The sequence below is a fragment of the Lactuca virosa genome, chromosome 1, assembly GCF_052849685.1.
Source record: "Lactuca virosa cultivar CGN04683 chromosome 1, Lactuca_virosa_CGN04683_v6, whole genome shotgun sequence".
Taxonomy (NCBI): domain Eukaryota; kingdom Viridiplantae; phylum Streptophyta; class Magnoliopsida; order Asterales; family Asteraceae; genus Lactuca; species Lactuca virosa.
The window spans coordinates 287,747,362-287,756,645 of NC_136426.1; the positions used below are offsets into that span (position 1 = coordinate 287,747,362).

Below are 9,284 nucleotides of genomic sequence, written 5' to 3' on the forward strand. Positions count from 1 at the left end.
TTAACTTTATGCATCTTTACTTGGCAATGAAATCTTACTGCAAAATCAACTCATTTTCCCATTTTGCTTCTTTTATTTTTAACTATCATGTGTAAATGATAAGAGTGTTATCCATTTTTCCTTCTTTTATTCTCCTTTCAACCATCAGGTATAAGAAGTTAGACTATAAAACAAACTAATGATTATATGTTCTTCAACTTAACAGATAGGAGGTGTTGTGCTTGTAATGGGGGTGGGGTTAGGATTGTCCATAGTTGCCCCATGATGTTTAAGAGTCCTAAAAGAATACAATTGTAGAAACTCATCCATAAACACATCAACAATGGTGCCCACCATTGGCACCCCCTTAGCATACAATACTTTCAAAAATCTCCCCAGTTATATTAGTAAAAATTATTCTATCAAACTATTTTATCATTTGGTAGATTTTTCAATATACGATGTAGTAATAAGGAAAAATTATTAGCAAATACATATCGTTAGAACAAATCTGAGAGAAAAGTTATAAGATAAATAGAATAAATAGATGATAATAATGAGAAATTACCTATGAATCGAATAAGTTCTCTATTTGAACTTGTTTCTTTTTTTTTTTCTTAGGCTTGTTTCTCTGTTTCTTACCCCTACCACACTCTGGAAACATAGAATATGCTTTTGGTTTTATGCTTTTATACAAAATTATAATCCGAAAATAATACAAACAAAAAGAAAGTAACCTGGTTCAAACGATCACTTAAGAGATCAGAAAACACATTTCCTAACTCACGACCATAAAGAAAAAATCTCAAATCTTTGTTAAACCTGTGCATGCTTGTGACACTTACATAATTTTTAGGATGGCTAAATATTGCTTTAGCATAGTTTTTTTTTGTTTTATAAATCATGTTAGCTTTAGAAACATAAAATGTCATTAATTATAAATGTATCGGTACATCCGACTTGGCTTAACAAAAATGAAAAAACAGGGGCTCTTAAGTAATTTTTCAGATTAAAAAAAAAGGATTAAAATGGCCGGTGTTTCCTTCGATTTCAGTTCTACGCTTTTGTGTTATGGTCATCATAACAGAGTATTCACATCATAAGCCAAAAAAAAAAAAGATCAAAACATAAGATATAATGAATCAAGATTCAAGCTTTTAACCAAATCATATGTAATGTACTTACTTGGACAAGGTGGGACTAAACTATATATATATATATATATATATATATATATATATATATATATATATATATATATATATATATATATATATATATATATATATATATATATATATATATATATGTGTGAATTAGGGAAAACAGTTTCTGGAAGTCTACAAACAGTTGGTTGCAGTCCATTATGCTTCGATCCATAATGTGATTTCTTTAAATGTATAAGGTAGTGATGTACAATCTATAGTTGTTCCTGCAAAGCAAAAATTATCATAAAATCACATGGTCATGCATAATGTCCATATTAATTCGAAATTAACAGTTCACCAGTTCCTTTTGTAGCATGTTCATCAAAACTTAAAGCATAATTTTTACGAACATGGTCCCAAGTCTTTCACTCATTTTCTTTAAAACTAACATGGAAAAAAGATAAAACAGATTAAAGTACAAAAGAAATATTTATACATCACTTTCTTATCATTCTATACATCTTTATAGTAATGAAAATACAAATAAACTCAAAATTGCTCAAATGCACTGACAGATTAAACTCTGAGAAACCAAGCAAGAACTAAGATTAACAGAGACTCAATGATAAAAGCTTTGGTCTACAATAAGCAATAAAAGTACATTGTTTTAAACAATAAAAGTATAAAAATGACATCACAAAGGCTTAAAGCCAAAAATAGATCAACTTTTACATGCCACACAACCTCTGCCCTTACCCCTACCTTGCTAAAACTGAGCATGGGTAAATAAAAAAATTATGAGATATTGAGATGAAATAGTAATCTTGCTAAAAGATATCTTATGCGCTCTCAACATTCACATCCAATGCATACCTACAATGATAATGAGTTCAAAAGTCATTGTAGTTGCTTCTACACTCACTGACCACCAACCACTTTACGTCCAACAATCAAAAGACCCAACTGGAATTCCCCATGCCTAAGTCCAGACCCTAATTACCCTAATAAAAAAATCCAATAAACCCCTAAACGGATTATAAATATATGGGTCATACAATTGAAATTGAAGTTACAAGTATACTCGATTTAAATCCAGAAAGCAAGAAATATATTTAATAAAGAAAATAATTACCTTAAAGTGTGGAAAGATCTCAATTGAAAATCTGCACCCACACCACGAAGCCAAAAAAAATCCAAATAGGATGTGGTTCAAATCTTGGTCGTGACTGATTAGAAACAGGAAAAACGAAAAAGAGAGTAGCATGTGCTGAGTTGTGATATACTAAACCTTGCGCGTAAAGATCGATGGTCAACAGGTCGAAAAAAGAAAAACGCTGGGGAAGTAGTAAGTGAAGCCGAAAAACGATTGTTACAAAGGGGATTGCATATTATAGCATAACGGCTCCGAAGGTGGCGCAGTCGAACGATGATGACAGTGGTTTCACGGAGAAGAAAAACCGAAGGCAATCAAATGACAATCAAATTTTGCAGAACCTGTGAAATCATAAAACAACACAATTGAACCTGTGAAATCAGAATCTACGATCAGCAAAATGTTTAAAATTATACCTTTAATCGAATTAAAAACATGGTGATGGCTCTAGAAAACCACCACAAAAATCATTTGTGTGTGAGAGAGAAGAACGGATACGGTGTCTATGTTTTAGAGAGAAAGAGCAGCGATGGTGGTGTTGGTTTTCTATGATGGTGGTTGAAGGATATAGGGGAGGGGAGTCCGAGATTAAGCTTATTTGAATTAAAAGGTTCAAATTTTGAATGAATCCGGAACCGAGGGAATGAGATAAGATTTGATGAGAAATATAAGCATTCAAACGTGGTTAAAATTTAATATTAATTTATTAATAGTTACTTAAAAAATAATATTATTATATTAAATCTATTTTTAGAAATAATAAGATTTGCTTTTATAAGATAGTAAATATAAATATAAATATAATATATATATATATATATATATATATATATATATATATATATATATATATATAGAGAGAGAGAGAGAGAGAGAGAAAGAGAAAGAGAGAGCTAGGTTCATATGTGGATCAATAGCTATTGTGTGATTGTAGGAACCAATCAGAGTTTAGAAAAAAATAATTAATTAAATAATCTAATAAGGGTAGATAAGTAATATCACATTTAACATTAATAATAACCAAATTAAATTCCTTAAATCATGGATAAATCCTTTTAAATCATGGCTGTCATCGATAACCCTAAGTCGACTTCATCAACACCATGCCACCGTCCTCTACATCACCATCGATCAGATGATGAGGAGTATGATCTTGAAGAGGGAGAGGATCAATAGTAGAAGAAAAGAAACGCAGAAGAGGATGAAAGGTTCGTTGGTTGCACACTTATTTGTTCAGGCAGGTCAAATCTCCTTTAATCCGTAGCTTCCTCGGAATAATAAGAATCCTTCCCTGTTTCAAAATTCTTGATAAGGAGGTTCACAGTCCATCGAAATATGAGTCGTCTACAAGTGTTAACAAGACCCGATTAAGCAAGCGCGCCATTGATCGATGGTCACTCTCGTTCGTGTGATAATATGACTGCCAAGGTGGGCGTGGGGAACAATGAAGCCACAAAAAGGAAGCACAAGCAATTTATTTTTGCGATGAAGGATAAGTTTATCCATTCAAATGGCCATTCTTTGGCTGCCATTTTAGAAGTTGGGGAGGTATTATCGGGATTTTTGGAAAAGGTCAGCTCCTGTTCTCTCACTGTTATAATTTCTAGTTTTCTTTCTGTAAATCTAAATGTTTCTTACATGTGTTTCAACCGAGGTTTTCTAATTCTTTCTCACTATTATAATTTCTAGTTTTCTTTCTGTAAATCTAACAGTTTTGCTTGATTCCACTATCTCGTACACCTCTTATCTTATGCAGGTATGTTATTTTCTTTCCCCCTTTTTATAATTTAGTTAATTAAGTTTCGTTTACATATTTTTTTTCCATTATCTTCCAGTCATAGTAATACTACTGGATACTAGATGCCAACGATCTTCTTTTTGATCTGTGATTGAGTATAAGTTTTCATGAAATATGTGACCAATGTTTATATTTAAGTGTAACACCCCGTTTATTAAATAAATAAATAAGATTAGATAAAATAAATAAATAAATGAACTCTAGGATGAGAAGTATATTTCATATTATTTTATTGAAGCCCTAAATCCATAATAACTTATTAATGCCAGCCTTGGGAGTAAAATGTTACAAATTCAGAAATTTATGGTTTAATTGGTATCATATGGATGTGTGTTGAATAGATTTTGGGAACCAAGGGCTGAAGGGTAAATTTTCGGAGTCACTTGTAACGATTTATGAAGGCAGGGGCTGTTTGGTAAGTTTGGGAGCTAGATTGAAAGGATCTTGTGGGGGAGGGACTAATCTTGGAAAAATGACCAAATGTTTGAAAGAAGGCATGGGATTTAGACCCGACAGTCATTCCTCTCGTGTAGCTAGTATCAACCCTAACCTTAATTATACACTAGCCGCCATGCATGATGTTTAGCTGCCACCACCTCCCCTTCGTTCGTTTTCCGATCAGACAAGCCTGCTGCCGCCGCTCCTTTGCCATCTAAACGCCACAACAACCTTGCTGCCGGAGAAGCTGTGTGCAACCAGAAAACCACCGAGACCAGTGAAGCAAACCGTATGTGTCGATGTGCGAGTCGTGCGCAAAAAGGAAGCCCTCGGTAAGACTGCTCGCCACTCACCTTCCTTCTTCTTCTTCGTTTCTGTTGGTAGGACGTCGTGGGACGTCGCTGCTGCCTCCGGTGACCTTTTGGCCACCTGTTATGTCTATTCTGGTGACGACAGCCACCTGAGAGGTGGCTGAATATGAGTAGGATCGAGTTTACAGGTTGTTCTCGGAATTGGTGGTGTTGTATGTGAGATAACTGGCCAAAAACCCACTGCCACCACCTGTGGTGGTGGCTGCCACCGTTTTCTGCCGCCACCAGCCACCGTGAAGGGTGGATGTGTGTGTGTGTTACTGTGAGTGAGAGTGTGTGCTTTGTGGGTGTGAAGTTATATATGTAATTTTTGGCAGGAACCACCACCACTACCATTGGAAATGGTGGCTGCCGCCGCCGACCACCACCGCCCGAGGTGGCAGTGGGTGGTGCCTGGCCTAATGGAACCCTAATTGGACCAATAGCTTAATCTTGAACTTAGTTGGTTTGTGCTTGGGTTAGAAACCCTAATTAGGGTTTAGAAAACCCTAATTTTAGAAAATGTTAGTTTTGGATTGCCGGGACCCACGTTTGGACCAGTGGACTGAAGTTATGACTTATGCCGATTCCATTGTATGTTGGCCTAGTGGAGTAATGGACTTAATGGGTTAAGTGAGAACACTTAACCCTAATCGTCATTTCATGTAAAAACCCTAATTGTGTTGGGTTTTGAGTTGGGCCTTTTTTGTTTGGACTATTGATGGGCCATCCAAGAACAAGTATAAAGCCTAGAGTATTGAATTGGGCTTCAGGATAAGGCCCATTGGAAAGGCTTGGGCCCAATTTGGAAAATTGGGCCATAGATGGGCCATAACAGGGCCTTGATGATTATGAGATATTGGACAATTGGATTGCCAAGTGTTTGGACCAGAATAAATGGTTGGGCCTTAAGGTGAGACCATGTGAGGGGTTTGGGACCAATTTGGAAAGTTGGGCCATAGTTGGGCCTTGGTTGATTATTTGCCAAGTGTTTGGACCAGAATAAATGGTTGGGCCTTAATCTTAGACCAAGCTAGGTTAGGGGTAAAATGGTCCTTTTACCCCAAGTGGGGATTTTAGAGTTATGCATAGGAATCCCAAATGGTTAATTGGTTTTTGTTTTGATGTTGACAGCTTGGGGATCTGTCAGCCAGCAGCCCGAGATTTATTCACGGGACTTCAGCAGTGCGAGGTGAGTTTCCTTCAGTAGGAACGGGTCTGCGGCACCAAGGCCGGCCCGTCTATGTGATACGTTAGTAGTTGAGTGTGGGTGGGGCCTGAATCTCATAGTAGCCGAGTGTAGGCGAGGCCCGAATCTCATAGTATTATTTGATTATAGATATGTGACTGCTTGATAGAAATAGATATACTTGATGTCTGTGTGATACTTGTATGCATGTTAGTAGCGGAGTGTGGGCGGGGCCTGAATCTCCTAGAGAGAAGAGTGTGGGCGGGGCCCGAATCTCCTAGACAGTGGAGTGTGGGCGGGGCCCGAATCTCCTAGACAGCGGAGTGTAGGCGGGGCCCGAATATCCTAGACAGCGGAGTGTGGGCGGGGCCCAAATCTCCTAGACAGCAGAGTGTGGGCGGGGCCCGAATCTCCTAGACTGCATAGTGTGGGCGGGGCCCGAATCTCCTAGACAGCGGAGTGTGGGCGGGGCCCGAATCTCCTAGACAGCAGAGTGTGGGCGGGGCCCGAATCTCCTAGACAGCAGAGTGTGGGTGAGGCCCAAATCTCCATGAGAGTGGGCGGGGCCCCTATCTCCTAGTTGCATGTTATGTGGTAGTTAACGGAGACTCATTAAGCTTCGTGCTTACAGTTTTCAGTTTTGGTTTTAGCTACTTTCGGTAGCAAAGGGAAGTGCTCGGGATGATTGTAGTGCACACACCATTTGTTCAGCTTGGGATGTTTATACCATGATATATTTGACAGATGTTATGATATACTTGAGATACACGATTTATGATTTTTATATGTTGAGTGATAATTATGGTTTTATTAATGATTTAAACCAAAAATTTTAGACTGTATTTTTGGGATGCTGCATTAAGAGTTGTACTTGTATTTCACTTGACAATATCTGATGTGTATATACATGCTTTTATGTGTTTAATAGGTCTTTGATGGACATAACCAAAGAACAAATTATAAATAGTAACATCAATATGTGTGTAGAATACTCATAAACTCATTCTATTAGAATATTTAAATGATCATTCGGTTAGAAATAACATCATTCTGTTATAAATATACAACCATTCATTCTATTAGAATCTTATGGCAATATAATGTGGTATGCATTCTATTTTGGAAGATTGGACTGTAATTTGTGAATTTGGTTTAAGCATTATCATATATGTTGGTTGTAATTTAAAATGTTGATTATAGTTAATGTTGATATTCTTCATATTTGTTCGACAGTCTCGTAAAACCAAGGATGATTGACGAATCCAAGATTGATTCCAGAATACCAGATATTTTGAAAATCAAGAAGTGAATAATGTGTCACAACTAGCATTTTGGCTAGGAAATTCCATCCTCATGTAAGCAATAACTATGGTGAGACTCGTGCTAATACATTAGAAGTATACTTTATGGTTCCTAGTGGACCATGAAAAGATAGAATGCAAATCTCTCCATGTATCTCAAATCTCTCCCAAATCTCTCCAAGAATATGAAATCTCTCCCAAAAAATCTCCAAGTATGTGAAATATCTCCCAAATCTCTCCAAGTATATGAAATCTCTCCCAAATCTCTCCAAGTATGTGAAATCTCTCCCAAATCTCTCCAAGTATGTGAAATCTCTCCTAAATCTCTCCAAGTATGTGAAATCTCTCCAAGTATGTGAAATCTCTCTATATACCTTCCTCAGTCGAAAACAGCCCAAAATCGAAGGAGAAAACCCAAAAGGACCCTCTTGGTCCGGAACCCTCTTGGTCCTGAACCTCTTGGCCGGAACCCTCTTGGTCCGGAACCCTCTTGGTTCAGAACCCTCTTGGCCGGAATACCCTAGTCACTCCGGAATTCCTCTTGCTTCGGAAAATCTCGCAAGTCTGAAAGAGTGACTCCGGAATAAGCCTCGCTCTGGAAGACCTCGCTTAAGACTATTTCGGAAGTTCTAGCCAGCCTTCGCATCTCCAGTCCGGACCTCCGGACTTCGCTTGCAGCTTCTGATCTCGCACCTGACTCTGGATCCGAGAAGAGCACTCCGGAAATGTGAACCTAACTTCGGACCCTCGCATACCTAACCCTCCACTCCGGAATTCTAAGAGGAGCTTCGGAAATCGTTATGTGGCTCCGGAATTCACCTTTTGACTCCCAATTTTGGGACTATTTCGGACCTTTTCTCCATTTTGGGGTATTTTGACATCGGGAATCCCACCAAACTCGTATTTTTCGTAACTTAGACCCCTAAAACCTCTATTTTCTGCCAAATTTGATTATTTAAATCATATTTACATAAAATAAAATTTAGAATTTATAAAGATCCTATCCTAAAACCAAGATAAGGACAAAAAGGTTTGACCTTGTGATTTGATGTAATCTTCCATTTCCCATGCAAATCACGGTATCCAATGCTTTACCCACCAAATATCAATGTTTTAACTAACAGATAACCAAACACATCTTATCACTCCCTTATCTTCTTTGGGCATGAACCCACTCTTATTTCCACCAAAAACTGAATTCACATCCTGTGAAGTCTCAAACTACTCTGTAACATATGCAAGCTCCAAGTCTCATTTTCTTCAAGCAATTTCCTAAATCCTTGATATTCTAAGGTTCAAAGAGTTATCAAACTCTTCAAGGATTAGAACTTGGAAACTCCTCATCATCTAGCCAAATCACCCACCAGATCAAACCAAGGTGAGCTTCATACCCATACTTTTTCGAGATTTCTATTGTTTTTGGGGGAGAATACAAGTCAAAGTCTTGTGTAAATCATGATTTATTTGCTTATTGTGTATGCATGCCACCTTACATGTGTTGAAGTATGAAAACTCTTATAAATAGTCCAAAGACTCGAGATTTTGGTTAAGTCTCAAGAGTTTGGATTATATGTCACAAATCACGTTTGGAATCAAGAACTAGTATGTTACCAAGTATAAGTCTTGAAATTTTTTATAACAACAACTATAAGGATTTGCCTTAAAATTTGCTTAAACAAGTTGTTGGACAAAATATTTTGGAAAATGATTAAAGTATGGAAATATTAATATTTTAGATCATTTTTGGCCAAACATAAATACAAGGGTTATCTTGGAATATTATGTCATACTCATGACTTTTTACCAGATCAACCAAACTATTTGGGATTATTTATAAATATTTAATGTAAATAATTTTATCAAGGAAAGTATACGAAACAGAGTTTTCATGACAAAATAATTTGCATGTCATAAACTACTGTCGTAAA

At 36.9% G+C, this 9,284-nt stretch overlaps 1 long non-coding RNA gene across 1 annotated transcript; it reads right to left on the reverse strand.

The window, feature by feature from the left end:
- Positions 1–1,279: 1,279 nt before the first annotated feature.
- LOC145109532 (uncharacterized) lies at positions 1,280–2,903 on the reverse strand. The gene is made up of 3 exons (XR_013709062.1): positions 2,697–2,903; positions 2,260–2,621; positions 1,280–1,411 (listed from the first exon to the last, which is right to left on the reverse strand). It is a non-coding gene; the product is annotated as an uncharacterized LOC145109532 (long non-coding RNA).
- Between the last annotated feature and the right edge of the window lie 6,381 nt (positions 2,904–9,284).